Raw genomic sequence first — 13,888 nt, 5'->3', positions numbered from 1 at the left:
GTGAGGAAGACAGAAGGGGCAGCTGGGCCTCAGGATGTCCTCCTGCCCCCCTGGCCCTTTCTGTAGACTTCTTATTTCTTCACAAGCCATAGCAGGCACATGGATTGTTTGTGGAAGAGCAAGATGCTGCAGGATGCTGTGTCCCCTGTCCCCAGCCACTGCTTTAAGTGGCACATTGCTGGACCATCGTCACTTTGGCAGGCAGGAGTGGCTGCTGCTCTGTGGGGAGCTTGGAGGGGTGAGGGGCAATGCAAGAGTCACAAAGCTGCTTACCCTTCCCCAGGCAAAGCCCAGCTTGGGCTCTCTGGGTCTCACAGCTCTCCTGCCACTTGAGCTCCCACCGTGTTTCTGAAAAGTGGGGTCAAAGCTGACACTTAGTTCCCAGAAACAAAAAAAAAAAAATGAAAGCAAATCTCCAATAACCTCTGATTTTCAGTCTTCTAATTATCTAGCCAGCCCAGTAGGAGAGAAACAACATGTTTGTCCTTCCTACATCAAATATTCCTTGTCAATCTAACAAAAAAAAAAAAAAAAAAAAAAAAAAAAAAATTGCAGAAAAAAATCCCTAATGATTAAAAGAAAGACAGAGATCCAGATTAATCACAGCAATCACTATTTAGATATAGATTAACTGCATAAACCCAGGACAACACTATAGCGTTACTGCAGCATCACTGAAAAATCTCTTTTATTCACACTGTAAGACTGAGTATCATTTCCATGTTATTCTTCCCTGAACACAGGGCTCCATGTATTATTTGTGGTGCTCCTAATTTTTAATTACCCCAAATTAAAACAATGGGATGATATACGATGAGTGAAACCAAGCATATGTTAAAAACGTCTAAACAGTTTTACCTGGGAAAATGAACAGAAACATAAATTGCTTGTATTGCATATTTAAAAATTCAATAGCAAGCTAAAATTATCATTTGCATTAATGTATTCTGAAATATGAATTATTAAGTGATTCACACTGGTGCAACAAAAGCCAGTTCAGAGAACCTAGCTTTAGCCTGAAGCATTCCTCAGCAGTGTTATCTTCCCAGACCCTTCTAAATAGTGCTAAATATATAAAGCAGGTTCTTCTAATTGGAAAAACGTATACACAACACCTGTATGAAAAAAAACCCTCCACGTCTCCAAGCAGCTTTAAGAAAAAACCCTCTCAAACAAAAGAAATTCAAATATTCAATGCTATTCAAGTCCGCTGTCTTTTTTCTCTCTTTCCTAATTTAACCTCCTTTGTACTTTTCACTCCTATAATTTTTTTTTCTTTGCTTTAATCCCAACCATCACTGTTTTTTTTTCTTTTCTTTTTTTTTTTTTTTTCTTTTTTTCTTTTTTTTTTATCCCTTCATTCTTTATATACTGTTCCATTGTTCAGAGGTCAAGGCAGCAACCTGCTGGAGGGGAAGCGTGGCAAGTGCCTGTGCCTGGGGTTCTGGGGGAGCAGCCAGGACACAGGGATGGCTGTGCACAGCTGGGCCCCTGCCCTGCAGCAGCAGCCTAGAGGGGCACCAGGCAGTGGGATGAGGGGATCTCCCTGCCTGTGGGAAGGAACCAATGTCTTTCTTCTCTACACAGAGGCTGGAGGGCAGGAAGGATTCTGTGGGATGGGGAATTGGGGGATATGACTGCAAACAGAAATGTTATTCAGTCCTTCACTCAGCAAAATCCTAGTTCACAGACTAATGCTTCTTCCTCTGCATTGTGTAAGAAGGGAGGAACCTGTCACCAAGGCTTCTGGGAGTGGGGCTTGGATTTTATAACTCAGGATCTCTTTATAGGGGATTTCTTTTTTTCCCCTGTCATTTTCTTTTGGGCTGAGGAAATGAGATTCTGATGGATAGCAAGACAAACGTGCTAGTTAAAGAGGAACAGCCCAATGATGCAAAAGCAGCCCCAAATCACCCTTGGACTCATTTCATCCTTCTGATGTGATGAAGGTCAAGCAATGATCTTGTGGAAGAGCCAAAGTTAGCAGCCTATACATCCAGGGCTCTGCTTTCACTGTATAGGCATGAGTTCCCAAAACACTTCCCTAGCTCAAGTTAGCTAAGTTAGCTTCAGTGAGAAGACAGTTGCAAAATATCTTTGAATAATCACGGCTGATGTGCTGCTTCTTCTCAAAACAGTTTATCAGGCATAAATGCCAGATCTGCAGTGTGTGTTGTACAGCCCAAGTCTGCAGACTTTCTCTTGCACTGGGACAAAAAGCTCAGCATTTCTGAAATTGAATTTCCCTTCATGCCATGTGATTACAGATATATTCTGACTCACTCTTTCCACTTCTCTTATGTATTAGTAAAAAGGAAAAAATGGTTGGAAAAAATTATCTCTGAAGGTTTATTTCTATAAAAAATCCATTTCATATGCAAAGCATTACACTGCTCTGGGAAAAGTGACACCAAAGGACTTATGTGTAATTATGTCTATGTGTTGTGCAGATACACACACAGAACGCCTGATGAGCTATGTTAATAAAAAGACAAAAAGTGGACGTGATATTTACCCAATACAATAAACATAGGTCAAAAAATAAGTTGCCATGAGATCACTAGGAGCACAGTTATGCACAAATAGCTCTACATGGCCAACAGCCTTGCTTGTCCAGCATTTTGTCATCACACAAGCATCCCGAGGAACTCTTGTTCCCAGGAATTCTCTATTCATTAGAAATGGGTATAAATCTTGAAGCTGAAAAGTTTTTTAGCATTTGTCAAATTTATTAACCTGGATGGATATTTTTGTTATCTTGTTAGGTATCATGTCCTTGGAAAAAAAAAGAAATGCTATGTTCTTGTCCCCTGAGATCTCCTGGAGCAGTCAGTGAATAATTAGTTACATGCTTGCAGGCAGAAGAAAGTATCTGTCCTTCATTAGTTTTGAATGTTCTTCTTTCTTAGGTCTTTGAATTTCCCCATGTTCTGATACCAGGGTCCCATCCTGCTCACTCAGAGAGAAGCAGGAAAGACAGCAGCTACAGAACAGTTACCAGCTCATACAAATCTCTCTGCTGAGGAGATCCCAGCCCAAAGTGCAGCTCTCAAGCTTGTCCAATGAGGTCATGCCCTATGATGGTTGACCCCGGGAGACCCAACATCACTCAAAATATGTGGAGACACTGCTCTGTGGGAACTTTCAGGTGGTCAGGAAAGGCTGACAGATGAATTGCAAGAGTGCCTCCTCTGGCCCACTTTGCCCACACTTAAAAGTCAGACACCAGTTTCATACTGTGCTGCTTTTCCTGAGGTGTGGTCCCTAACCTGAAGTAACCATGGGTAAAGTGTCCTGGCTTCACCTACCTCTGAAGATGTATTCCCAGATAAACACTCTGCCCCCTGAAGGGATGTTTCCAGTCACTGGTGGTCTACAGCAGAGGGATTCTCCTGATTGTCCACATGGGACAGAACTGAGGCCAGCAGTTCCCCTGATCCTCATCTTTATAACTATCAAAGCATGGCTGGGAAACCTCACCAGGATACACTGAGGCTGAACACCCTGCTTCGTATTCCTTTTTGGTAAGATTTCTGAACTTCTGCTGGCCCAGGAAGCCTAGGGTGGAAAGAGCTCCTTTTAAGCATCCTATAACTGGATACCAGGACCAGGCTAAAGAAGCTGGGGTTGTTCAGCCTGGAGAAAGAAAGCTTTGAGGTGACCTTATAGTGACCTTCCAATATTTGAAGGGGGCTGCAAGAAAGCTGGGGTAGGGCTTTTTATACAGGTGTGTAGCAAGAGGACAAGGGGAAATGGTTTAAACTTGAAGAGGGGAGACTTAGGTTAGGTATTAGGAAGAAACTCTTTAATTTGAGGGTGGTGAGACACTGGCACAGGCTGCCCAAGGAACTTGTGGCTGCCCCCCTCCCTGGAAGTGTTCAAGACCAGGTTGGATGGAACCTTGAGCAACCTGGTCTGGTGGGAGGTGTCCCTGCTCGTGCGGGGGGGTTGGAACTGGATGATCTTTATGGTCTCTTTCAACCCTATTCATTCTGTGATTCTATGATCTGTCTGCTGAGCATCATGAACTGGGGCAACAATTGCTGCTTGGGCCCCTTCTTGGAGCCAGTTTGCTCCCACCTGCTGAGCTCAGCCGGGCAGTGGTGAGTCAGGGGCCACACTTGCCCATTTCTCCACAGTGTTTCACGTTCAGTTAAAAACAAAGCTGTCAGTAATTAACAAAACATGAGATATTTGAGAAACCAGATCTGCCAAGCTGCTATTTTAGCAAATCATGATGGTGTCACAGCCAAAATCATGACTTCTTTTCTCCTCTCCATTCTCCCCTCCAGAATCAGTGGTGCCCCGTGAAACTAAAAAACTCTGTGTGCAGAAAGAAAGTGAGGTTCAAAGAGAAAAGTGGGGCTTTTTCACTTTGTTAAAGCACCAATGCAAAATATGCCATAAAAAAATTAATGGCCTTATCTAAAAAAAATTCTTGCTTCTTTGAATTTCTTGCTATCTGAGTAATAAGCAAGCTGGTCCTAATCAAACAATGCAAGCACCTACCAGTGAGTTTTGTGAAAAAAATAAAACTCTTTAAACAGAGGGAAATTCAGGCTGGCAGAACTATAGAAATTTGTACAATGTGGGTTTTAGGCCAGGAGTACAGTACACGGGTCCAACACCCAAATCCAGCACATTAACTGCTGGACTGCAATGCTGTCCCCTCCAGAGCATGGACTTGGTTGCAGGAGAGGCTCTCAACACCAAAAGTCACTACAGACCCCACTCTCTACCATGCTTATTCAGGGTTTTAAGATGTACATAACTCTTGTATCTCACAAACTGTAGCTGGCACTGAGAACCCTCACCCTCTCACTGGAGTTGCTTAGTATTAGCCAAAACCCATGAGTACTATATTTTATAAACCTTCTTGTCTAGGATTCAAAGAAGCTGCATATACACCAGCCTTTAGGCTTTGTTCTGAGTTCAACAGTGTTGGAAAATGACCTTGCTATTTCTGAGAAATAAGGCAGAGGTCAGGTGCTGGACAGAATGAGATTCCCTAGGATTCCTTTGTTACGGGAACAAAGCTGTATGAGGTAAGACATTAAATAGGGTGGAAAAAGCTGTATTAAAAGCTTGAGTCAAGACCCGTTGGAGTCATCAGAAATTTTCTATCTGACTTCTGCGTACACTGGATCAGGCTGTGAAAGAACATTATGATTTCAGATGTAAGTATTCAAACTTCAGGATGTCAAAGTTAGGCTATTTACACTGCCCCAGGGTGTTTGGGTTTTGAAGCATTAAAGTTACTACTATTTTTCGTATAAACCATTCTCATAGGAAAAAAGCTTCTAAAAGAAGCCATACAATAAACCTTGAGGAATTTATTTATATATTGGAATGCTAATGTAAAATTCACTGATGTAATCGATTAGCACATTTTTGTTGACTCATTGTGACATTTTCTAAAGTGCTTAAACTGCAGAAGACTACAAACTGATTAAAATTAATTTACATTACTTTGTAAAAAGGAAGATTTTTTAGAGTTGTCCAGTTTGAATATCCTTTTCCCACCAGAAATGGGGAAAAATTGTGTTAAATTTCTGAAACTAGTTTTTAAAATCTCACCTTTAATTCTTGTTATGGACCATATTTCAGTACTTTTCCATCCCAATGCTTTTATGCACTGTCACAGGTACTTGCACCAAACAGAGCAACACAGCAATACTCACATATCCAAGATTACTCCTCCAGTGTCACAGCTGTCAACACGTGAGAAGATGTTTATCCAGGGATTTGATGGAATTTCCAGGAGTGCTTTAGCTTCTCTCCAGTTCCTCAGTCTCCACTTGCTGGTTGATTCTTGTCACAGGTATCCCCTTAAAATTGGTCTGCCACTGGCTGCGAGCACATATGTAGACACAAAGTTGCCTTATTATTCCTCACAGTGACCCATCTCAGCTCAGAACTTTGTTGATGAGTTTTATTCCATTTTACTCCTCCATGGGAGCTGTAGACACTCAATCTACCTGATGTGCTGCTAACACAGGCAATAGCTTTTACTATTACTCTGACATCTTCCTAGAGGCATCTGCATACTTATTTCATGCTAAGTAGAGTAGCTTCATGTCTTAAGGAAGCTTCTTTGCACCATTTCCAACAGTGCACACAGTTTCCTTCAAGCATTCCTTCAAAACTGGGTCTCATATCTGAAGTTATTTGATACATGGTCACTTCTCCCCTGGCCTCACAGCACAAGCCCTCAAGTGCAAGGAGTTGTAGGGACAGAGCCCGTGATGTTAAAAGACTGATGTTGGACTGTGCACAGAGATGCTGCTTAGGCTGCTGCTGATCCACACCAAGATATTCAAGATAATTCTTCTGGTAGCCCAGCCCCATGTGGGACTGGTTGGCTACCATGTCCATAGCATGTCTCCAGGCTTATACTCCAATCCAGGTTAGGCAAAACAAGCTTTTTTATAGTTGTTTATAGTTTTATACTTCAACTGTTTTGGCCAGATGAGGAGTGACAATGACACAATCAGATCTGAACTGAAGGAGAGAGAGGCACATGCCTATAAGGAGGATAACAGATGAACAGTTGAGAACAGGCTCTGTTTGACAGTCTTTTAGTCCACATCAGCTGCAGCTAAAAATGCTGTTTTACATCTGATTACAAACTGTCTTCTAAAGAGCTCCGAGTCCCTTGGCGGATTTTAGCAGTTTCAAGAAATTCTCTGCTATCTGCATATCCTGCTCTGCTGATGTATGTAGGTAAGATATTCCTTACTGCTCCTCCCTCAGACACTCTGGAGACATCAGACAGACGATTCCAGTCTGGATCCATTCCACTCCAATTATCCACTGTTTTCTTGTAACATATTTTTTATTTAAATAAATCAAGAGGTTCCATTTAGCACATTGCGTTTGTCTTGGCATACACTTCACACAGGCAGAAACTCTATATTAAGGCTTTCATACAGCCGTTAGAGAAAGAATCAGCCAAATGTATCCCTGGTGCAATTCTACTGACTTCAGTGAAGTTTCACTGGTGTATCCCCCTTCTGTTCATTTGTCCCCTTTCATTCTCATTCTAGAAGACAAAACCCCAAGAAAATTTACGTTTGTATTTTGTTAATACATGCATTCCCTGTGTGATACACATGTAATCCCCTGCACTTCATTGCCTGCTGTACTGCATGCTGCTTTATAGGAAAGATTTTCCCATTTATATATCATTCTTGTTTTACAACAGATGTTGTAACAACATAGATGTCACAGGAACAAGAAGTGAGATGTAAGGAAACAAAGCTTAAGTCACTGTTTGCCCCATGAGCATAAGTCAGCAACCTTGAAGTGAGCCTATTGGCACCAGCAATCATAAGAGCAACAAGAGTCTCTTAGGTGATGAGTTATGAGTGCCATTCTCCAAGGATCAATACTTGGCCCTGTTTCAATCTAAGGGTTAAAGCAGTAACAAAGAGGTGAGAAGAAGCAGATCTAGTAAAAAAAAAAGGTCTGTGGTGAGAGACAGGCAGAACTTCACCTGGCTTACAGTATAGTGGATTTCGTTGCCTGGTCTATCTTGCCATGGACTATCCTGCCATGGCTCCATGTTTGCTTCCACAGGTGTCAAGAGACATACTTCTCCATAGTGTATGAAAAACAGGTAAGAAGAGCACTGTGTACTAGGAGAATCAGTTCAGAGGAATTAAAGCAGAGTGACATCAGTCAAGGATGTGAGGCTTGGAGAAGCTCCCCTAAAAATTAGTCTTTTGCCTCCCTACTACCCAACAAATCTATCAGTGAAGTGGATGGAACCGTAACTGCATCATGGACCAAGTCTACCCTGGCAAAAAGAGTCAGTGAGAGTGATAAAGATCACAGATCACCAGTCTGGAGCACTTGCTAAATCAGGCACAAGTGAATGACTTGCCTGATGACAGTGACCCATATCTGGACAGTCAGTGTCCAGAAGTGTGCTAGGTGACATCATCAGGGTGATGCACCAGCCATTGCAATGCTCTCTTTTATTAACAGGAAATACTGTTACTCCTGCCACTCATAAGTCTCAGATGTGTTTAGCAGTGGCATGATCTCTGCAGAGCTGTGCCTGTTTCTGAATGTTGAAGCACTGAGGAGCATTCAGAAAATATCCATTCAGGGTAATGATGGGCTCAGGGCACATGACTTTAGTACAGATCTGAAGGTGAGAGTATGGTTAGAATGTTAAATAGAAGGCAAAAGACTTATTTAATCACCATAAAAATGGGAGGAAAAAACCTGATGTGAGGCCTTTTCAGTTTAGCAGATATATAACAACATTCTGTGGCGGGAAGTTGAAATGCAGTCAATTTCAGATTAAAACTGACATGCAGATTTCTAACATTCAGGATAATGAAACTGTGGGATTATTTCATAAGGACTATAATAGAGTTGAAAACTTTTCAATCAAGAGAGAACGTGGGTTTGTTTGTCTTTATTTATTTTTTTTTACCCAAGCAGATATGCCGTAATTCAAGGAACAATTAATTGAGGCCAACGCTGCAAGCTCACACAGCATAGAACACATTAAATGTAATCCTTGATGTCTGAGGCATATTTCACTGGCATAGAGGCTCAAAAGCAAGTTTGTACATACATAAAAATGCTCTTATTTATTGATAACACACACAGCAGTGGGCCAGGACTAACATTATTAAGCTAAGCATTCATATGCTCAGTATCCACAGGGCAGCCACCTTCCTACTCTCTGCTGGCCAAGGTGCTGTCAATCAAGCAGAGTCACATCAACCTCTGCTCCCCCTTAGAGCCTCAGTCCTGTTGATGCACTGCCTTCCTCCTCTCTGCCTCTTCTCACAGGGCTTTTAGACCTTGTCAAATCAGAAATGGTTTTCTGCTTTTTTCCTTACTGAGTCTCTGATGGTTTTACTTCTGTTTCAAACCATTACTAACTGGTGCTGACTCAACAAGCTCACCTCTGTGGCCTCTTTGTTTCTGCCTTCTTGCCTTGGACAGCTTAGTTGCTTATAAAAATCTCTCATCTCCAGATTCAAGTGGGAGTGACAGCTACAGCTCATCTCCAGGAAAACTGAGCCTTAAGTCACATAAATTTTTCCAGTGGTACATTTTGATTTTGCAGTCCATTAATATACTCAGGTCCTAGATGCTCCAAGACTTCCGCTCACAAGTTTTATCCCCTGTGAACATACACCTTAAAGAAAAGCATTGGCTCAGTCTGCTTAGGATTGCAAGCATACCCAAAAAACCAGAAGGAATGGCTATTACCTTACTTATCTTCATGTGATGTGAGCAACGACTATGAAAAGCTGGAAAATCAGTAATTTAAACCAAATTCTGTTGCTGTACACAAACTCTAGGAGGTTTGTATAAGGCATGTGCTTAAGACCTCACAGAGGCAAATGAAAGTGTTAGATAAACAGACATTACTAGGTACTGCTGTGCTCCTCAGTTTTACATTTCCTACATCTCTTGATAACTTTCAACTACTTAGAAAACCTAAAGGCATGGCTGTGGTTGGGGATAATGTGTATGCCAAAGTTCTAATACCTACAACCAATTATCTAAGGTGTTAGAATTGCCTAAAAACATAAAGAAAGACTGTGTTTCCCCCCCCATTCTCTAGAATTCAAAACTTAATTGCAAACCAAAACCAACAAATTCACTTTGTGTCCTTCAAAGGATATGTAACAGATCAGGCAAAATGTTCATAGAATAATAAACATCCTCCAAATACCCAGCAGAATAAAAATATTTTATGGGAATCTTCAGAATGCAAAGCAAGGGATTTTCTGGCACTGATAAGAATTGGTACCACAGTCAGCCCTTAATGTCCTGATTCATAATCCCCTGTAGCCACTGTCCAGTGAGCTACACAGAACATATGCATGCATCCCAGTGAGCACTGCTATTGCAACTGAGGCAGAAAACTATTCCTTCATCTTTAGTGCAAGCTTTTCTTGGTGGATAGGGAAGTAATGTTTGTTCTGGCTGCAGTCTCTCTTTTAAATGTTATATATTGCAGTGCCTGGAAACTCCACTAATGGCTGTGTGTGAAACTGTGACAGATGGATTACAGAGATAGATAAAGCTGGACATTTTTATGTACATGTAACCTGATCAAAAGTATTTCATTTTTATGTTATAGATAACTTCAAAGAGTAAAACAAGAGGAAAAAACTCAAAACACTAATAGAGATGCAAAAGAATCTGAGAAGACAGTGGAATTAATTACACATGCATCTACATCTTGAAATAAGGTTCATGTAAAGTTCCTGCAAGAACCATGCTTAGGCCATAAGTATTGGTCACACCACCACGTACTTCTAGTATGGAGTGCTAAGAAATTTGGGGGGTTTCTTTTACATGAAGTTTGAGGGAGATAAGATCAAGCAGATTCATCCCTTTTCATCCCTTGAGTTTGGTCACTCTGGAAGCACCATTACAGGTCCACAGGCTCTGAGGCTGCACCCTGCCACCCCTTGTTAACACATCGCTGCCTGCAGGACTGCCCTTACTCTTGTGGAAAAGTTAGGACACGCTACTAAAAGCTCTCCAGAAGGTCCCCATGGGAACCTTCTGCAGTGGGATGTGACATGCTTTCAGTCTAGCTCACAAGGGAGGGTCCACTTGATAAATGTGGATAAAGTTAAAACTCACTAATCTGAATCACATCACTAATCTCACTAATCACATCACGTCTTTATGCTTTTGAGATGAATACCTCCTCTTCCTTCAGTCTGTGGAAAAGAAATGCAACTCATCTCTTCTTCCCTGTCATCAGCATCAGCATGGTTCTCAGAAAGGTGTAAACATTGGTTTTATTCCTTTTTAGAAGAGTCAAAAAGATTACAAAGTAACTGCTCCCCAAGCAGTGTGCTACTGCTGCTTCTAACAAAAACTATAGGGCAGACCTGTGCAAACAATTTTTTGGTTTTGTTTTAAATTAAAGCACCTCTACTCTCAGAAAGACTGTTTCCATGTAGATGTTGGGGTAATGTTTGGATTGTTTCTTATTTAAAAGTGCTCATCCATTCTCAGTCATAGGAGAGACTCTGAGCACAGCATTACTTAGGTGTCTGCCCACGGTGTATATGTGTGTGTGTGTGTGTGTCCTATTTTTGAGCTATTTTAACTTACACTTCATATTCTAGTGCTTTCTGATAAGTAGAGTTTATGTCAGAATAATTGGCCTGAGGATTTTTCTTTCCAGTCCAGTACATTTCTGAGGTACAGCTACATGGGAGATAATGGAAATGCCTCTAGAGTATCTGTCTGACAAGGGAAATAGCAAGAGTAAGGAGTGAACACAAAACAGAAACCTTGTCAAAGAGTGTGCAAGTGAATCAGTCCAATCAGTCACTGTGGGTGACGTATCTGAACAAATTGAAGCTGACACAATGGTCAATTTGACTGGGGAAAGTATAATTTTGGATTAGGGTGAGCACCTTTAATCTGTCAATTGTGGCAGTCTTAAACCTGTAATTGAAAGAGCACAGCACTGCTTTACTCCAGATGTCAGTCAAACCCATTCAACCTCTTTTGATCACTGATCAGTTTGCAGTCTCTTCTGCATTTACTTATTAGACTCTTTTTTCTTTTCTCCTTTACACAAAATTATTTGCACCACTTTAAGAAAACTTCAATCTATCAAGATAGCCCTTCAGAATACCACTTTGATTCAACCCATTTTCAAGCAGATGGTTTTCAGGACACAGGAAACAACAAAACAGAGTATGACCATGTGTTTAATTTTAGCTCTCACTCCACAATTTCTTATTTCAACCATAAAACACCATCTTATTTTTAGTCTGCTTGTGTGCCTGAATGGTGTCAGCCCAGCCACTGCTGAGTTGGAGTTATGCCTCTCTAGTGTAATTCACAATAAAGTCATTTCTGCCCCAGGAGCACCATTCCCAGAAGATGGTTGAATTTCCAGCCCAGCTTATGTTCCTCTACTGTCCCAGTCTCGGACAGATTAGTGAATTATTTCCATAGGCATCTTACCCACAGACCTGTCTGTGAAATTACAGAGCAAGGATGTTGACTCATGGGAAGCAAGCATCTCTCAACAGCTTCAGGAGAAGAATTACTCCACTCCTGCCCACCTGCAGGGGGATAGTGCTAAGATTTATAGAGATAAATGGTCCATATTGTTCTCGTAACCTCTTGAGACTTCTGCCCCAACATCACATCTCCCAGTGTTTAGATTAAAGCAACATGAAATGGAGAATAAAAGTAGCCTGACCTTGCAATAAACAAACAGATGACAGAATGACTTGTCATGTGAGAGGCCCTCCAGTTCTATTCAGTGTCTCAGGCAAATTCAAGAGTCTCCTTATCTTTGCTCATGCTGTGGCTGAGATATTCCCCATGCTAAAATGTTCTATGAATACTGAACCTGACATTCTCTATAATTTTTTTTAATTCTAGCCTCTTCAGTTTCATGGTTACCACAGATACAGTGGTTTTAAATGTTTGTTGAGGCCCTTCTGTTGCAGCTCTAGAGGCAAAAGGAGAGAGAAACTTCTTGCCAGCCTCAACAGCAATCTTGACATTCAGAGAGAGGCCAGAGGGAAGCACTAAAGAGAGCAGATTCCCATCCCCTGGTAGGAGGCAATTCAGTAAAGGATTAAAGCAGCTAAGCAAGCTCATTTCTTCATCATGTGAGGTTGAAATAAACAGGCATCCCACTCTCCAGAGCTACTAAGAGTAAACCATCCACACAATTAGTTATCCTCCTCTACTCTGCCATTATTCTCTGCCTGTCAGCACCTTGTAGGGGCTGTCTGTTCCATCCTTCTTGCTTTATTATGGTTGCCATGCCCTCTTCTCAGCAGCTCCTATCAGTTATAATGAAACAGTGAAGGGGGGAAAACATGGGTTCCCAGACTACCAGGAATTAAAGGAACGACAGAACTGTTACAAATCCACAACCAAAGCCAACAAACAGAATAAAAGGAAAACCAAGAAGAAACAGTGAGAGAATTCTGCAATCTGTAGGTGGTTTCTGTTTCTGGGATTGAATAATGTCAGTAAGATTTATAGGTCAGTCCAGAGATTAAAGAGCAGATGTTTTCTCATTATTTATCTTCTCATTATTTAGCTATATTCTAGCTAAGGTACAAGATCCCTTTTTAAGAAAAATCTGTGTAACTCATGCAATGAAAATAGACCAGGTCCTAAGATCAACCCTTCTAACAAGATGATAAAAGGTGAGCTGAAACACCCATCAAAGATGTTTCATTTCACCCTTCTGTGACAGAGAAATATGCTCTCTAGGGACTGATCTTGAAAAGTTCAAATAAGAGAACTGAATTTTACTCCTGATCCAGCTGTTCTCTGACTATTGTTGTGAACATTTGAAGAGTTTCTTGTATGAGCACTCAGTTGACTAGCAGCTTCTGCATCCCATCCCAAGACCTGAGTTTTTGAGCTTTAATCAAAAGATAGCATAGCAAGTACTACTCTGGTAACATCTCTGCTATACATCTTCTTTGTAAAGCACAATCAGTCAGTACTACACTGCAGCAGCCCAAACTGACAAAAGTGATATCACTTCCACATCATAATAGCCCATCTGGGCTTCTTACATATGTAGCCACAGGACTCAAACCATTTTCAAGGATCCACTTTTCTAATTTGGATTAGAAACCATTACATGCTTCCAAACACCATAACACCACCCCTTTGTATACAAATCAGTGGCACCCTTCTGTAATTGATCAGAACAGCATCCCATGTGCTCCCAAGCCAGCCGGGTCAGACCTCGGAAGTGTTTCTAATTCTGGGACTACAGGACAGCTTGTATGTGAAACTCCTCCTTCTGGCTGCATTTCCAGGAGCCCCAGTCTGTGTAATTCTCCTGCTTCAGCCCTTACAAACACTGCTGAGAACACGTATGCCTAAACAACTCACG

The 13,888-nt window shown here is 41.4% G+C and overlaps 1 long non-coding RNA gene across 2 annotated transcripts in view; it reads right to left on the bottom strand.

Moving 5' to 3' along the window:
- Positions 1-13,888, bottom strand: part of LOC139792656 (uncharacterized) — a 52,675-nt gene that overhangs the window by 3,863 nt on the left and 34,924 nt on the right. For both annotated transcript variants that reach the window (XR_011724332.1, XR_011724333.1), the window contains 2 exons: positions 5,682-6,524; positions 274-348 (listed from right to left, as the gene is read on the bottom strand). This is a non-coding gene — a long non-coding RNA (uncharacterized lncRNA). The remainder of the gene's footprint in view (positions 1-273; positions 349-5,681; positions 6,525-13,888) is intronic.

The sequence above is a fragment of the Heliangelus exortis genome, chromosome 2 (assembly GCF_036169615.1).
Source record: "Heliangelus exortis chromosome 2, bHelExo1.hap1, whole genome shotgun sequence".
NCBI classification, from domain to species: domain Eukaryota; kingdom Metazoa; phylum Chordata; class Aves; order Apodiformes; family Trochilidae; genus Heliangelus; species Heliangelus exortis.
Note: the sequence above shows the minus strand (reverse complement) of the source record. Positions and strands in the feature narration are given on the sequence as shown.